Genomic DNA, 15848 nt, shown 5'->3' with positions numbered 1-15848 from the left:
TCCAAGGTGATTCAACACTGTGTCAAATTGAGGATTAAAGGCAACTATCAAAGTGAGCATGAGGGAAAGAATACAAATAGGGAAAAACAAGAATATAGAGAAGTCGCAGCATAGGTCAGAGTTTAACTGTGTACAGTGTACTAATGCACGTTGGGGGTTCCAGCCTTTGGCCCAGTGGGTGATTATAGTGTCACTGAGAATGTAACCCACAGAAGTAAATGGGGCATAGACACACTTGTCCTAGAAACTTCAGCAAATGAAAACTTCCTAACTTCATGGGTGGCCTCCCTAAGATGTATTAAGTCAGTAACAAATAAGGGGGCACCTGGATTTGAACCAGGGACCTCTTGATCTGCAGTCAAATGCTCTACCCCTGAGCTATACCCCCCACTGGTCTTAGTGTACCCAGTTAATAAGTTTCACCTGAGTGGTGATGTGTTCTGACTATAAAGTTAAATTACAGGTGCTCTCAGACCTACCTACCAGAAGCGGCCAGACCTGACTGGTCAGATGCCTTCCTCAGCTCTGCAGCATTCCGGGTCCATCTTTTTTTTTTTCTTTATTCTTATCTTCCCTCCTTCCACTTTTCCTAGTTCTTCCTCTCCCACTTCCCCTCTCCTCCAGGCCCACTGAACAAACCTCTGTTTCCTTTCAGAAAAGAGCAGGGCTCCCAGGGATATCAACTGAATACAGCATAACAAGATGCAGTAAGACTAGGCACAAACCCACACATCAAGGCTGAATGAGGCAATCCGGGAGGAGGAAAAGGGTTCCAAGAGCAGTGGAAAGAGTTAGAGACAACCCCCCACTCCCACTATTAGGAGTCCCACAAAACCCCCAAGCTAAACAACCACAGCATATATGCAGAGGACAGGCTCTGTGGTTATCATTCCAATTTCTGTGAGCCCCTTTGACGCCTGCTTAGTTGATTCTGTGGAACTTGTTTTACTGATGTCCTCAACCCTTCTGACTCCTGCAATCTTTCCTCCCCCTCTTCCTTGGAGTTCCCTGATCTCCACCTAGTGTTTGGCTCTTCCTGGACCATTCTTTTTTTTTTACTTTTTATTGATTCTGTGTGGATTTCACATCATGCATCCGACTCCCACTCATCTCCCCATCCATTCACCTCCACCCTCTGCCCTTGAGACCTCCCCTGCCAAAGAAAAACAAGATTTAAAAGTACAGCCAATGAAAAAGAAAAAGAAGATGAAAAAAAATCCCAGCATAGTATGGAAGCTGTATTGTGGTCCAGTGGGCCACACAGTATAGTCCTTAGTCCATACATCTTTTCTTGTGTTTATTGCAATGGATCATTGGTCTGACTTCAGGACCTCTGGCTTCTGCTACAACTCCTCCTGGATATCCTGTTGTGGTCCTGTGTCATGGAGTTCCCGTAACTTTGGAGCTGCAAATCCGACCCCTTCACCACATACTCCAGCAGTTTACGGATGGGATGGATGTTGAGGTGGGTCAACTCATAACTCTGGTTCTGGGCCAGGGTGGTAGATGGGTTGGTCAGTGCATCAGCTTTCTCTCATCCTCACCACCAGGGCAAGCTCTCCAACACTGCCCCCGGCTAGTTCGCCCAATGCAACAGGCAGCAAGGAACAGAGCTGGTTCTCCTGCCTCATGCCCTTGGGTCTGGCTCGCCCAATACTCACACCACCAGGGCCAGGTCTACTGTTTTGCTGAGGTGAGTGGTATAGCCCACTCTCCCAGTTGCTACAGTTGGTGAGGGACAGGGCCAGCTCTTCTGATCTCATGCGCTTGAAGACAGCTCTTCGGCCTGTGGAAGTTGGCAAGGCATATTTCCCTCACCCATGATACCACACGGCATATAAGGGGGGAATAGGTCGGTTCTCCTACTCCCACACTCTTTGGGCCGGCTTACCTGCACACCCAGCCAATAGGGTCAACTCTACTGTGCTGCCCGGGTGAGGTATGTAGGAGGGTCTGCTATTCTGAGTGCTTCAGCCAGGGAAGGTCCGTGTCAGTTCTCCTACTCTTGTGACTCCAGGACCAGCTTTTCCTGCCTGCTGTAGGCAGTGAGGGACCAGGTTGTGAGGGTGGTAGCTCTGTGAGTTCGAGACCAACCTTCTCTACCAGAGCTAGTTCCAGGACAGCCTCCAAAACCACAGAGAAACCTTCTGCCTCGAACCCACACCCCCTCTAAAAAATGAACCAGATCAAAAGTGGGTCTTCTCACTTCACATGATTTATTTAAGAGGAAAAAAAAACCCTCGGGGCTAGAGAGATGACTCAAAGGTTCAATTCCCTGTCAACTCACAACTATCTGTAATTCCAGTTCCAAAGAATCTGATACTCTCACACAGACATACATTTAGGCAAAACACTAATCGATGCTCAATAAATAAAAATAAAATTAAAAGAAAAGAAAAACCCTTACAGGTATACACAACGGCTTGGGTTTTAGTTCATTCCAGATGTAGTTAAGTTGGTGGACAGGAATAGCTATTACAGTGTTCCTGTCCTTCCCTCCATGGATCCTCTCCAGGACTCCCATTCAGTGCTCCAGCCTACCTCTAACCTACAGGCCCTTCCCACATCACCCCAGCCTCTCTGCCCAGACAGATACTGCACATCCTGTGCTGGGGTCTAGCTGAGTTAGTCATTTTGATCTTCCCTTACACACGCCCTCCCCAATCTCCTAATCTACCTCCAAACTCCAGGCTTGGACCAAAACTACACACCACCACCCCTCTGTGTCTACCTGACTTCATTCCATCTAAGCTATCATTCTCCTTTAAGGCCAACCTGGCTCGCACATCCTGGATCTGCCCCAGCTTGCTCTGTCCATATCAGACACAGAACTAACAAAAGAAGTCCACCTGCCCAGATCTCATCCCAAAATATAAACAACATAAAAATTCAAGGCGGCAGTGCCCCACCCCCTACAAGAATACCCACCAGGCCTATAGAAATGTTCACCAAAGAGAAATGTTCAGGACAAAAGATTTAAAAGTACAATCACAAACTGTGCATCAGCAAGAAGGCCCTCACCAGAGGCAGCCCCTCTACACACTTCCCAGCCTCTGTCTAGATCTGTGAGGTGCACACTTTCTGTGTATTGAGAATTCCCCATGGCAGAGCCCAACACCACAGCACCACCAAAGGGACGTAGGCCCCAGCCTCGCCTCATTCCCGAATCAAATATCACATCAGCTCAGCATTTTTTTTTTTTTTTGGTTTTTCGAGACAGGGTTTCTCTGTGGCTTTGGAGGCTGTCCTGGAACTCGCTCTGTAGACCAGGCTGGCCTCGAACTCACAGAGATCCGCCTGCCTCTGCCTCCCGAGTGCTGGGATTAAAGGCGTGCGCCACCAACGCCCGGCTTTCAGCATTTCTTCTTGAATGCTTAATGAGCGTCTCAAATTTAGCGTTTCCCAAGCCACACTGATCCTCTTCCTGAGCCTTCTCCTTGAGTCTTTCCCCTTCTTACCAAGCAATCACTCTAGCCTTCTAGTTTTCCGGTTGTCTAAATGAAAATGGGGAGTCCGTGTACATCCTAACCAGTGCATGGCTCCCTTGGTGAACGCTAGGTACTTCACACGTACAGACTTTGAGGAGACTGGCCCCGCCCACTTTCCACCAGCCATTGAATGAAGAAGTTTCACTTTATCTGACGCAGGTGTGTCTCAGTAGAAGTTTCTCCTCCTCTTCCTTTGCCTGTGGACGTGACACTTCCACACATGAAGACCAGACAGGCCGGAGAGACAGAAGTCCACATGGAAGAAAACAGTTCGAAACTGCGTAGCAGGACCCAGACCTGAAGAACATCCTTTCTTCCGTGCAGACTTTATTATATCCCAGTACCTGGTAGGGTTAGAAAGGTGGGATTCCAAACACCAAGGTTATATACAAAAGCAGTAGATAAAAAGTATGACTGGATTTGAACCCACAAACATCTTGCTCTTCAGTCAAATGCCCTAACCTTGTACTATGTCCCCCTGTGGAGAAACGGCACTTAGGTAATAATTTTCTTTTGTGTGGTAACACTGAGACCTGCGAGGTTAAAACCCATGGCCCCTTCAGGCCGGCTTTCTAGAAGCTGCTAGGCATGACTAGCAAGGTGGTGTCCCTCAGCTCTACAGCCTCCAAGTCCTGTCCTGGAATGGGGACTTCAGCCTACAGACCTGAGTCTGTTTCACACTGCTGTCCTGGGTTAGCTCCTGAGCTGGCCATCTGTCTCCCCTCCTATGAAGACAGAACGGGATGTCATGCGGATGTCTTTGGTGCCTTAGTTGGCCTTTGCACCAACAACTCTTCAGAATCCTGTTATGTCCTGGTAGACCAGCTGAGCCAGGCTTCTGGCCTCTGAGGTTTAAGGAAAATCACAGTGGCACTAGCGTAAAAGAAAATAATACAAGGTTCATCACCCTAAACAGTAAACCTGAGTTCTCTGATTGTCTCCCCGAGTCTGACCACCAATGTGCAAACTACTGTACATGGCAAGAAGAGAATAAAAAGACTTTAGGGTTAGCCAGTTACCACCGGCTCCTCGGAAATTGGTTCTGGGTATAGCTGTCTTTTCTGACCTAGAGAACTGTCCATCACAACCCCTACCTACTCTCTGAGAGTCCAATAGACTCAGAAATTACAAATATACAAAGAGATGAGCTAGATGCTAATAATAAGAGGGACATTCAAACCACAGAAAGAAATATGCCGTTATCCATCTATAAGACGTGTTCAAGGGTTGGCCTGTAGCTTCCATATCTACCAAAGACCATAATGACAATTAAACAAAAGAAAAGTAAACTTAATATAATCAGCAACTCACATGAGTAAGAAGAGAAATAGTAATTAAACAAAAACCCCAAACAAAACAGCGAGCAGGGAACTGCTGGCCTAAAGCCAGGAAACCCAGGGAGCTATGGGTCTTGAACCGGGGAAACTCAACTGCCAAAGCCAAATGCTATACCGCTGAGCTACTTCCCACTGCTCTGCCTTGAGGGTCTACTAACCACCTTTTATAGTCACAGACTTACACAAAGCTAGGAGAGTAAGACTAGTGCAGAATTCTTCCAAACTCAACCCAAAAAAGGATCCTTTTCCGATTGGCAGTGTCCCCATCTCTACCCTGTTCACATGTCTTCACATCCCTCCTTCGGCTTGTGGGAGCAGCAGACACACGCTACATGTTTAATACCACAGGGGCTCTAGAAATTCCTCAAAAAAGCCTCGGTGGGACGGTACTGCACCTAACTTCTTTGAGACACCTGTAGTATGTAAAGGGAAGCCTTCCCGCCAGCCTGGTTCCAGAGCCGCATCAGTCCCAAATAAACACACAGGAGGCTATATTAATTATGAAGCTGTTGGCCTTGCTTGTTTCTTACTGGCTAGCTCTGACTTAAGTATTTATCCCATAATTGTTAATCTAAGTATTTCTCTTACTGGAGAGGTTTCCGGGCTTCCTACCCATGGCGTTACATCTTGACTCTCTGTGTTTCTCCTTCCCAGAGTCCTCCTGGACTTCTAGTCCCACCTGTCTTGGTTCCCCCATCAGTAGTAGCTACATCTGAGAGCATCCCTCCAAACCTGGGGGTCCGTGCCTTCCCTGGTCCTGATTGGACAATGAAGGAGTTCTGAGAACCACCATGAAGATAACATAGAGCAAGGACCACAAAGCGCCTCTATGGAGACAGCTCCACTGTGACCGTTACTCCCCGCTATGCGAATGGGCTCACGGTACTTACATCAAAATAGCTTTCACGGTTATTTCCCCAGGGTAAACATTGCTCTTAAAGTTTATCATTAAAAAAAAAAAACTCTCGATTCTCTGTGTATCTCTCCTGTCACCTGGAGACAGCCAGTTTTCATTGCGTGGCCTGTTTCCTCTAGACTTTGAGCCTTATGGAAGGAAACAGATAAAATCAGTACGATGTGCTTTGTGCAAATCATCGGGCTCAGAAATCACTAACACTTCTGTAGAAGAGAGTGTTAGTTCATATACTCCTATCTACTCTCACTTTTCAGAGGTGTTTATTTACATCTCAACTTTAAGTCGAATTTTGTCTTTATTACTGTTAGTTAAGAGTCCTCATAGCTCACCCACACCGTGTTAAGGAGAACTAAGAAGTCTGGGAGGGCTTTATTTTCCCTGGATTTAGTGATAGCCTCATGCTCTAGTAGCTTTGTCAACTTGACACAACCTAGAGTCTGAGAGGAAGCTTCGGTTGTGGGTTGCCTGTATCAGGTTGGCCTCGTTTTATCTTTCTGTGATTGTCACTAGGCTTTTTTTTAAAAAACTCGTCTTCCATAATATAATGTTGTGAATCCTCTCGATTGCTAGTTGACATTGGAAGGGTGATACTGTTTCCTAGGCAGGTGGTCCTGGCTTGGATAAGAAAGGAAGCTAAGCGCATGAGTCTGCAAGCAGTGTTCCTCCCTAGTTTCTGCTTCAACTCAAGTTCCTGCTTGAGTTCTTGCCACCGTCCGCTCAGTGAGCCCTGAAACCCTTCCCTCCCCCTCCCCTAAGCTGTTTTCATGGCAGCAGAGCAATAGCTTGGATGCCTCATGTTTACAGCTGCCTTGTCTCCTTTAGGTAGGTATCCAGGGCCTTCCTGTGAGGTCTCTAAGACGAAAGGCCCTTCAGAAAAATGTTCCACACAGGAAGGCATCAGATCACGAAATCCTTCCGCTTTGTTTCCCAGCAGCGAACAGGCTCCTGCTCACTTCCTACTGGTTACGCCAAACAGTTCACCGTGCAGCTGAGGCCCCGTGACATCTTCCCCTTCACCAAGACAGTTTTTCTTCCATCTCTCTCGTGTGTGGGGAAGCTCCCCTTTCCTACATTTCTAATGCTGAATTTTAAAAGAAGAAAAAAAATTCTTCGCCTTGGCAGGTGACTTCCTCCAACTGCTTCCTGGAGAGGTGAATGGGGGGACACTGCTCAAGGCTTTCTCTGTCGGATGTGCCACCGTCCTGTCTATATATACTTGGTTTGCAGTCTGGATAGCACTGATCCCGGTACAAAGGAGAGTCCTTCCTATTGTGAGGTCTTCTAGTGCGAGTCTGGTATCGCTGTTGAAAAGTTTAAGTCCTGTGCGTGCGTGCGTGCGTGCGTGCGTGCGTGTGTGTTGTCTCCCTGGATTCTTACAAGTGAAAGAGGTTTCAGATTGATAGCCCCGAGTGGTGAATCTACTTAACATGTAGGAGCTAAATTTGCCACTCTGGGAGATCATCTGGTGTCCCTGTGTTGTGGGAGAATGAGGAGAAGGGAGGAAGGCTGCCATTGGAAATGCTAAGCTTCTCTGGCCCCAGCTCAGACCTAACAAATCAAAGAGTCTGAGATGGGACCAGAGTCTGAGCTTCCCCCATCACCACAGTCTCGGGTCATTCTTAACTTGGCACATACTCAGCAACCTTTAATGGACACTTCCATATTACATTTCTGAAAGAAAAGACTAGAACGAGACGGTCTGTGTGCATCCCCAAAATGCTTAGTAACATGATCATGTTCTAGAACCACATATAGTTCTAGAGCTTTCCATTGCCCCAGTTTAGGGAATTGGACTAGACTCTTTTCCCATCGAATCTAGTCTGTGTATCTCTGCTTCATCTTTTCCGTCACTCTCCGTTACTACCCCTCAACCTGGCTGTATGTATAATAGGGCACTATCCTCAGGGGAGGACCTAGGTTTGAACCAGGGACCTCTTGATCTGCAGTCAAATGCTCTATTCTTAAGCTATGTCCCCAATGCCTGACAAATACCTTTTCAGTTGCAGTGCAATATCCATCTCTAAGGGACTAGTATGTGCAGATGAGTGGATGTGTGTTGTTCACTTGAGTGCCGAGAAAGCCCATGGGTGAAGTGCACTGTGTACTGTGTCGTTTCCAAAGTACAGCGCAGATATAAGCTTACCCACTATCCACTCTCTGATGGAGTGAAAGGCAAGTCATGTAATCTCTGGCATGCACAGCTGTAGGGTATTCCAAATGTGAATAATTTACACAGTTGCTTAAAGAAAAAAATCAAAAGTCAAAAAAAATGTTGAAGAACAAAAACACATCCTCTTTGCAAAAACAAGACATGTTATGTTTTAAGCAAACAAACAAACAAACAAAAAACTCGTGGAAGACAGAGTCCAAGTCACTTCAACTTGAAAATAGATACTACAATTAATTGACCTCAGAAGAGAAATGAATATAACAAAACTCATAAAGCTTTTTTTTTTTTTTGAGACAGGGTTTCTCTGTGACTTTGGAGGCTTTCCTGGAACTAGCTCTTGTAGACTGGGTTGGTCTCGAACCGAGCGCTGGGATTAAAGGCATGTGCCACTGATAAAGCTTTTAACTTACTTATTTTTATATAATATGTGTGTTTTGCCTACATGTATGCTCAGTTCGCCAGAAGCCAGAATAGAGCATGGTATCCTCTGGAACTGGAGTTACAGTTGTTACCCATGATGGGAACCAAACCCGGGGCCTCTTAACTACAGAGCTGTCTCCCCCAACCGATTTTCAAAGTTCCTGTGACTATAATACTATATTAAATGCCGAAAATATTTTTTAAATGCAGTCTAAATTTCCCTCCTTGGGTTAGAGTAAATTATCCAATTCCTATTTAATATATTCCCTCTCCTCCTCCTCCTCCCCCTCCTCCTCCCCCTCCTCCTCCGCCCCCTCCTCCTCCCCCTCCTCCTCCCTCTGTGTGGTATATGCACATGTCAGGAGGCAAGTGTCTTCCTCCATCACTGCTCCAGCTCCTTCGGAGAGGCCAGTGCCCCTCTGCCCCACCCCTGGCGTTCTGACTACTGACCTCATGCTTGAGAGCAGGGATTTTACCGACTGAGCCATCTCCCAGCCCCCCGTGCCATATACTTCTAAAGCTTTCTCTGCCTTGCAGGACATGCTCTTTCGGTATCAACACCGTGGTGATTTATCAGCACAATCAGTCCTCATGTCAACTCAGTGACTTTTGTTTTTCACTCATACACATTTCTATTGTAAGACACCTGGCGTCTTTCGAGTAATTCATTTTAATCAACTGACTATACAAGCAAATCGCTTTAGTATGTATAGCATGATGGATTTAAATTGTTGTTTAAATTAACTCACAGCTATGCAGGAAAATGTCTGACTTTTAAAATCCAACTGAGATGGGGAAGCCAGGAGTGAGACCAAGTGTTTCCTTGGCCTTTAGAACCTGGAAGAGATAGCTGTTTTGGGGTCTTTTTAGTTCCCTTTAGCTTCGATATCATTTTGAATCAATGTCCGTTACTTTCTAGTCTGGGGTAGCCAACAAACGCCACACTGAAAATCCCTCCCTTCTCTAAGTCCTCTTTGACTTCCTGTGCCACAAATGTGAACAATTAGACTTCCTTCGAGAAATGTGTGTCAGGCACCAACCCCATGAGAAGCAGCATGGTCCAAGAAGATCATCCAGAATGTTAACTTTCAGATGTGAGCAAGGAAAGTCGGCTCCGCAGTTAAGAAAGAGCACTTGCTGTTCCTGCAGATGGCCACCATTCAATTCCCAGATCCAGTCGCCGGGGGCCCCACGCACCGCGCACTCGGGTGGTGCACATATATGCAGGCAGGCTAACCCTTCCATACTCACAAAATAAAGTTCTAGAAGTGCGGAGGGGGAGGGGCGAGCAAGTAGGGTTCAACGGTTAAGAGCGCGCACGTGTGTTCTCAGCACCTGCCTCCAGTAAAGAGAGCGAGACTCTGGGAAATCGAACCCAGGTCCTCGCGCTTAGCAAGGCAACTGTTTTAGCAACGGAACCATTCCACCAGGTTCCTTCCCGTGTTTCCTTTGTACTGTTTTGATGGTATCTGACAGAGCTGTCTTTTGCTTTTTGAGACAGGCTCTCACTCTGTAGCCTTGGCTGGCCTGAAACTCGCTTTGGAGACCAGGCTGGCCTCCGGTTCTACCTTGCCTCTACCTCCCAAGTGTGGGTATTAAAGGCACGTACCACTGATCTGCAGACTGAGCTATCTTTGTCAGGTCGAGTCATCTTGCTTATTTTTATTAATTTTTATTTTAATTTTTTCCCTTTTTTCTAGTTTATTGTTTAGTTTGAGGTCTAGTGCTATTGAGTGTCACTAATTCATTAGGTTTCATGTGGGGGTGAGGCTGAAATTTTAGTAAGTACAGTCTAGTGAGGACAACGCTAAGGAGTCAGTTTGCTCTCCTGCTGCCTTGCAGGACCTAGCGATGTCACTGAGGGTGTCAGGCCTGGGTACAAGCACCTCCGTCCCCTCGGTCATCCTGCTTCTTATGGCACTCGGAAGCCGCTACGGTACTCCTTCTGTGTCATGCTAAACCAGACCCGGCACTTTCTCTCTACCAGCTGCATGCTCTGGGGGTTCGTTTCCCATCTCTCCACTCTGTTCTCCCTAATTCTCTCCTCTGCTGCTGCTTGCTTTGAAACAAGAAGGGACATCCGACCTGCAGGAAGAGACGGGAGACGGCCACCCACCCAAATGACAAGTGTTCAAGGGCTGGCCTGTAATTCCAGTTCTGCTAAGGACCATAACTGGGGTGAATGGAAGAAAAGTAGAACTCTGAATGTGGACAATAGTTTCTATAAGTAGGGGGGGGAACATAGGGCAAGAAACACCTAGACTTGAACTGGGGAGCCCAATGACCAAGGTCAGAGGCTCTACCCACTGAGCTAGGTCTCAGTGCCCTACAAACAGGGTCTGCTAACCCCCGTTTTATAGTCACAGACATGCACAGCACTCCCATCATCATAGACTGGATTATAGAGAGGGTAAGGCCAGCACTGATTTTCTACAAACACAACTCAGGAAAACCTTTCTCCAGTCCCCAGTGCTCCCAACTCTACCTCTGCTCGAATGTCTGTATATCCGTTCCTCTTCAGTCTTCCAGAGAACCAGATGTATGCTACGTTTACTATACTACAGGGGCCTTTAGGACTTAAATATCTCATTTCCCTGTGTTTCACAAAAGAGCTTGTTGAAAGGTGTGTCAGTTAAATGTCAACTTGACAAGCCAGAGTCAACTGAAAAGAGGAAAAACCAACCGATAAAGTGCCCCTAACCAGACTGGTCTGTGGCCAAGTGTATGTGTCATCTTCTTGATGGATGGTTGAAGTGGGGAGACAAGGTTCACTGTGAATGGTACCCACCCCTTAAGGAAGCAGTCTCAGGAAGCCATGAGAAACAGCCCAGTAAGCAGCGCTCCTCCGTGCCTCTGCCTCTCCTCTTCCTGCCTCCAGGTCCTGCCTTGAGTTTTCTGTCCTGATTTCCTTTGGCAAGAAACTGTTATCTGGGAGTATAAGGCAAAATAAACCCTTCCCCCCCCAAGTTGCTTTTAGTCATAGTATTTATCACAGGAATAGCAAAGTAACTAAGAAGCCATTATGCCTAGCTCCTTTATTTGTTTGTTCGTTCGTCTGCTTTATTTATTCTGTGTATTCATGTGTGAGTGCAGATATATAGAGAGAGATATAGATACAGCTATAGATATAGATGAGTCATATGGAGGTCAGAGGACAACTTCCAGGAGTCCATTCTCTCTCTCTTCCATCTTATTCTGAGGCAAGGATCTCTGTTGTTTTCTCTTATGTACAGTGTGTGTCGGCCTCTGACTGATTCTTCTGTCTTTGCCCCCCATTCTTACCATAGGAGTGCTAGGATTACAGATGTATGCCTCTATGTTCCTACTTTTAAAGTGACCTCTAGAAAGTGAACTCAGACTTGAGGCATCCCCTGGCCCTGACTAAATTCTTAATAGACACCTACAGTAGCTACATTGGAACACGTATCTCTGGCCTGTGGATCCGTGTGCATTAAGGCTGTGAGGGCAAAGGGAGGAGAAGGCTGTGGCCTTCCCAGATCCTGACTGGACAGTGAAGGAGCTCTGAGAACCATCGTGAGGACAACGCAGAAGGAGGGCCACAAAGGGCCTCTATGGAGACAGCTCTGCTGTGACCTTTATCCCCACTACAAGAGCGTGACCACTTTTGCATATGTTGGTACTTACAGGAAAGTATCCTTCACAGTTATTGTCAAGGTTGTGGTGTTTTTTTATAAGAATGGCCCCCATAGGTTCATTTATTCAGATGGTTAGTTACCAGTGAATGGAACCATTTAAAAAGATCAGGAAGATTGGGATGTGTGGCCTTGTCAGAGAAAGTGTGTCACTTGGGATGGGCTTTGAGGCTTCAAAAGCCCATGACAAGCCCAGATCTCTCTGCCTGAAGATCAGGATGTGGCTCTCAGCTACTGCTCCAGCCACTATGTTCCAACCACGATGATACAGGACTCACCTGTGAAAACGTAAGCAACCCCCCAATTAATTCTTTTATTTTCTAAGAGTTGCCTTGGTCACGGTGTCTCTTCGTGGCAAGAGAACAGAGACCAAGAAAGAATTTGGTACTGGGAGTGGGCTATTGCTGTGATGCTACTTGTTGGTAGAATGTGGACTTTGGACTGTGGATTAGGAAAGCAGAGATTAATAGGATAGCCTAGTAGGAGCATGGAAGACAGTGGTAAGGGTTCTTTGAACTATGGAGGACCTAGCTCAAGAAGTTAAGAAGGGCAAGAATATTAGCAAGTGGTCTAGAGGTCATTCCTGTGATAATTTGGCAAAGAATGCTGATTTTCCCTTGTCCTAAAAATCTGTCTTAAAACTAAATACTTTTGGATTGATGTCTTAAACCTAAACTAAAGACTTTTGGATTGATGGCATTGGCAGAGGAAACTTCAAGACAGCCTAATATTGACTCGTACCACGTGGTTATTAGTGGTCACTCTTACACAGATCTACAATAAAATGGAGGAAGCTGAGCAAGGAAAAATGCAAAATGTACAGTTTGAGGAGAAAAGGCGCAGCAAGAAATATGATATGGGAGCCAAGTTCAGTGTTCAAGGACATAAAAAAGTTTAAGGAAAAATACGATGTTAGATGGAGTAAAGGGAGGTCATGGCAAGACCCCAGCATCTAAGTTTCCAACTTGTGAAAAGGGATTGACAGAAATCTTGAGCAGTGAAGGAAACTGCCTGAAACAGAAAGCTGATGAAAATATAATTCAAGGAGGAGGGCAAAGTTCCAGCTCCATCAAGCAGAGGAAGTTGGCAGCTTCAGCCACGTGGTTCTGGCCTTAGAGTCAATGATTTTTAAAAAATAGGGATTCTTAGAATCTCCTCCTATGGCTGGGCGGTGGTGGTGCACGCCTTTAATCCCAGCACTCAGGAGGCAGAGGCAGGCGGATCTCTGTGAGTTCGAGGCCAGGCTGGACCGACAGCTTCCAAAACAATACAGAGGAACCCTGTCTCGTAAAAAAAAAAAAAAAAAAAAAAAAGAATCTCCTCCTATGGCTAAGGCAAGTGACTGAAGCCAGGTGTGTGTTAAGAGTGTCCCTGCTTGGAGACCTAGGGAGGCCATTATGTGAAGTCTAGATTACCTTGGAGACTTCAATATATAGAAGATGCCAGAGCCATGGGATACCTGCCAAGGAGAGCTACTAACAGGTTCCCTTGGAACCAGTCCAAGGGAAAGAAGTATCTGGCAGTCAACAAAGCTGGAAGAAGTTGGAGATCTGACATGTGCTTTGACATCAGACATGGAGATGCAGAGTTTGGAGTTTGCCATACCGGTTTTCAGTTTTGTTTTAGTCCAGTATTGCCTCTCCACAATCTCTTCCTTCCCCTTTGGAGTGATAATGTATACCCGATGTCATTGTTTGTTGGAAGCATTTGATCTGCTTTTTCATTTTGATATTACAGGGGATTACAGTTAAGAGATTACATGAATCTCAGAAGAGACTTGGAACTTTAGATTTCTTTAAATAACTTTGAGACTCTTAAAGACTATTGGGGCTTTTGAAGTTGGACTAAACGCATTTTGCCTTATGATATGGCTACAAGCCTATGGGGGGGTCAGTGAGTGGAATACGTGGTTTGAATAAAAATTACCTCCATAGGCCCGTAGGGACTGGCACTATTAGGAGGTGTGGCCTTGTTGGAGTAGTTGTGGCTTTGTTAGAGGAAGTGTGTCACTATGGAATAGGCTTTGAGAGTTCAGATGCTCAAGTCAGCCCAGTGGCTTGATCTATTCCTGCTGCCTGCCAGTCTAGACACAGAACTTGCTACCTCTCTAACACCATGTTTGCCTGCACGCTGTCTTGCTTCCCACCATGACAATAACAGATTAAACCTCTTAACTGCAAGTCATCCCCAATTAAACGTTTTCCTTTATAAGAGTGGCTATGGTGTCTCTTCAAAGCAATAGAAACCCTAACTAAGACAGTCCTATTTTGATTTGTTTTATCATATTTTATTTTATCATTCTTTAGATACTTGTTTGTTTTCTAAGGAAAAACAGAAAGGGTGTGAATTCAGATAGGAGAGAAGATGGGGGAGAAATGGGAGATATAACTATAATCAGAATATATAAAAATATCTATTTTCAATAAAATAAAAATTATTTTGGAAGCCAGGAGTTGTGGCTCACACCTTTAATCCCAGCACTTGTGAGGCAGAGGCAGAAAGATCTCTTTGAGTTTGAACCAGCCTGGTCTAGAGCTCCAAGATAACCAGAAAGACCACACAGAGAGACCCTGACTCAAAATAAAATCTATTTTGATAATCTTCAATTGGCCAGTTCATTTGTGTTACCATAACTTCTGATGTGGTTATACTTACATCTACCATCTTGTAGTTTGGATATGTTTGTTCCTATTTCTTTTCTTTTCCTTTCTATTTTTTGGCTTAAACAAGTTTTTAAGATTCTGTAACTGAAGCCAGTAGTAGTGGCCCATATCTTTAACCCAACACTCAGGAGACAGAGGCAGGAGGATCTCTGTGAATTTGAGCACACCCCCCACTCTCAGTCTACAAAGTGAGTTCCAGGATAGCCAGTGCTACACAGAGAAGAAACCCTGTCTCAAACAAACAAACAAACAACAAAAAGATCCTGGAACTTGAGTGATGGCTCCAGTCTATAAAGATTTCATCGTGTAAGCATAAGGACCTCAGTGAGGATCCCCAGCACCGTGTAAAAAGCCCAACACAGCTCCCTTCCTGTAATCCCAGCACTGGTGCAGAAGGCTCTCTGGAGCTTGTTAGCCAGACAGTCTAGCTGAATTGGTGAACTCCTGGTTCAGCAGGGAGTCAGGAGAGATGGCTCAATGGTTAAGACACCTGTTCTTACAGAGGACCCAGGTTTAGTTCCTAGCACCATATAGTGGCTCACAACCATTCATAACACCAGTTTCAGAGTATCTGGTCCCCCCTTCCGACCTCCTCAGGCACCCACCCAGCACCCAAGTGGAACACACACACACACACAAAATAGGCAAAATACTCAGATACATAAAAGTTAGATAAATTGTTTTATATAAGTTGGAGCACTCCTGGACTCCACACACTTATGCATATGCATTCATAGTAGATTAGGTAGGTAGGTAGGTAGGTAGGTAGGTAGGTAGGTAGAAAGAAAGATAGATAGATAGATAGATAGATAGATAGATATCCCATTTCATCATCTGTATTAGTTACTTTTCTGCTGCTGCAATAAAATAGCATGACCAAATGCAACTTAAAGGAGAAAAGGGTTTAGTTTGCCGTACAGTTCCAGAGGGAGCGCCATATGGAGCAGACATGACAGCAGGGATATTTGGCATGGCCACAAGAGCTGGAAGCAGGATTGTCACATTTTCATCCACACACAGAAAGCAAAGAGAACAGGAAACGAGAGAGACTTTGGCATTCTTCCTGTGGCAAGGCTCCACCTCCTAACGGTTTCCCGTAACCTTCCCAAACAGCGCCACCTATCAGGCACCAAGTGTTTAAATACATGAACCTATGGCTAACATTTCTCATTCAAACACCACATCATCTGCACTAAATTAT

At 45.6% G+C, this 15848-nt stretch overlaps 2 long non-coding RNA genes and 1 other non-coding gene across 4 annotated transcripts in view; 1 reads left to right on the top strand and 2 right to left on the bottom strand.

Annotated features, from left to right (window-relative positions):
* LOC110339511 overlaps nucleotides 1–15848 on the bottom strand; it is a 59136-nt gene that overhangs the window by 24533 nt on the left and 18755 nt on the right. The window contains exon 3 of one of the 2 annotated variants that reach the window (XR_002381589.2): nucleotides 2198–3832. The exons of the other annotated variant lie outside the window; for it this stretch is intronic. This is a non-coding gene — a long non-coding RNA (uncharacterized LOC110339511). Of the gene's footprint in view, nucleotides 1–2197; nucleotides 3833–15848 lie in introns of those variants that run through there. 2 annotated transcript variants of the gene reach the window in all.
* The window catches only part of LOC110339510, a 205045-nt gene that overhangs the window by 178700 nt on the left and 10497 nt on the right, over nucleotides 1–15848 (top strand). The gene's annotated exons all lie outside the window — the stretch shown is intronic.
* Nucleotides 317–388, bottom strand: Trnac-gca. The gene has a single exon. It is a non-coding gene; the product is annotated as a tRNA-Cys (tRNA).

Source organism: Mesocricetus auratus, unplaced genomic scaffold (genome assembly GCF_017639785.1).
Source record: "Mesocricetus auratus isolate SY011 unplaced genomic scaffold, BCM_Maur_2.0 Super-Scaffold_100125, whole genome shotgun sequence".
Lineage (NCBI taxonomy): Eukaryota > Metazoa > Chordata > Mammalia > Rodentia > Cricetidae > Mesocricetus > Mesocricetus auratus.
This window is presented reverse-complemented; position numbering and strand designations above follow the sequence as displayed.